The 2060-nt window shown below is 35.2% G+C and overlaps 1 non-coding gene across 1 annotated transcript; it reads right to left on the bottom strand.

Annotated features, from left to right (window-relative positions):
• Positions 1 to 366: 366 nt before the first annotated feature.
• On the bottom strand, positions 367 to 473 carry LOC121207245 (small nucleolar RNA R71). Its single transcript, XR_005902336.1, has one exon. It is a non-coding gene; the product is annotated as a small nucleolar RNA R71 (small nucleolar RNA).
• Between the last annotated feature and the right edge of the window lie 1587 nt (positions 474 to 2060).

Genomic DNA, 2060 nt, shown 5'->3' with positions numbered 1-2060 from the left:
AGAGCTTTACGACAATATGCCGTGCCAGTTTTTAATGACTTTAATCTAGGTATTAGAAGATCTGAGATCGAGGCACAACAATTCGAGCTGAAGCCAGTCATGTTCCAGATGCTTCAGACAGTGGGCCAGTTCAGTGGAATGCCTACTGAAGATCCTCATCTTCATTTAAGATTGTTTATGGAGGTGAGCGGCTCTTTCAAGCTAGCCGGAGTACCCGAAGATGCATTATGATTAAAACTATTCCCGTACTCGCTGAGGGACAGAGCTCGAGCCTGGTTAAACTCACTGCCACTGAACTCGATTTCTACATGGCAAGAGTTAGCAGAGAGATTTCTTGTGAAGTATTTCCCGCCTAGCAAGATTGCTAAGCTGAGAAATGAGATTACTGATTTCCAACAAATGGATGATGAGTCCTTGTATGATGAATGGGAAAGATTCAAAGAGTTATTACTAAAGTGCCCTCATCACGGAATTCCGCATTGCATCCAACTTGAGACATTTTGCAATGGTCTCAACGCTCACACAAGGATGGTAGTAGATGCTTCTGCTAACGGTGCTATCTTATCTAAGTCTTACAATCGAACAACATCAGGAAGACGAGTTGCTGGAATCCATGAAGTGGACGCTCCCAATTCACTTGCATCCCAGGTATCTTCGATATCTTCAATGTTAAAGAATCTTACCACTAATGGGTCTAACAGTTTTGTAGCTCAACCACCAAACCAATATAAGAATATAGCCTGTGTCTATGGTGGGGAAGGACATGTGTTTGAAGAATGCCCATCAAACCCATCATCCATGTACTACATAGGTAATCAGAACCAAAATCGAGGAAGGCAAGGGTTGCAATCCAACTTTTACAACCCATCGTGGCGAAATCACCCCAATTAATTGTATGTATATTTTGTTAGCAATCAATTACTTTTTTTATATTAGTTCTTCTATATGTTTTATATTGTATGTATCATGTATGTGTTAAGTTTATTTTTATTATAATTATATGCAAATTGACACTATATTTCTTCTATTTGTATACCACACATTATTTGATTATGTTTTTTTTATATATCATGCATCATTTAAATATTATTTCGTATGTTTATATACTTTGTTTATTCATTTTCAATACATGTTATACATATATCTTTGTTTGCATTTTTTTTGCTTTATATGTATTATTCTTTTTATCGTAGTATTCATTTTTTTAACTACCTAGTACAATAATATATTATTATGATTTATAATGTAGTACAATTCTCCACACATCATCTTTAAAAAGACAAGGCTCCAAAATTTTCAAAAAAAATATAAAGGCAATGCTTGAAGTTTGGAAATTTCGAAAAAGTAGTGCCCTAACTTATTGGGTTGCAACTTTTCTCGTTAAGTTCGGATAGTCAAGTACCCTTCTAAGGTTTTTAAAGGATTTCAAAATATAAGTGACTGTCTTGGAATTGCAAAGTGATATGTCCTAACTTACTGGATGTAGTATTTTGCTGTTTTGAGATAGGGATTTCTAAAAGGCTAACTTATAGACAATACTTTGATACAAGTAAACCCAGGTTTTCAAATACTTTAAAGAGGATTACATCTTAAAATTTTTAATTTTTGACATTAGAGACATTTTGATAATCAATTAGGTACCAATTTTTGCGCGTTACGAGGGTGCTAACCCTTCCTCGTACGTAACCGGCTCCCAAACCCATTCTTTTGATTTCGTAGACCAAACCAACGATTTTAAAACAAATGTTTTAAATGTGATCCAATCACACTTAAAAAGATTGGTGGCGACTCCCGTTTTCGTTTTTAAATTCGATTCTCATTTTCCAAAACTCGATTTAAAAAAGGTTTCGATAGCTTGGCGACTCCACTGGGGACGTTTAAGAGAGTCAAGCCGTGTAATTGATTATCTCTTGTCTTAATGTCGAAAATTTAAAAAATTTTAAGATTTAATCCTCTTTGCATTACATGTGTTTGCATTATTGCATGTGTTGCTATATTCTAATACGCATTGCATTTGCATGACTGTTGTGGTCACACCCTTAAGTGGGAGTGAGAAGCTA

The sequence above is a fragment of the Gossypium hirsutum genome, chromosome A09 (assembly GCF_007990345.1).
Source record: "Gossypium hirsutum isolate 1008001.06 chromosome A09, Gossypium_hirsutum_v2.1, whole genome shotgun sequence".
NCBI lineage: Eukaryota > Viridiplantae > Streptophyta > Magnoliopsida > Malvales > Malvaceae > Gossypium > Gossypium hirsutum.
This window is presented reverse-complemented; position numbering and strand designations above follow the sequence as displayed.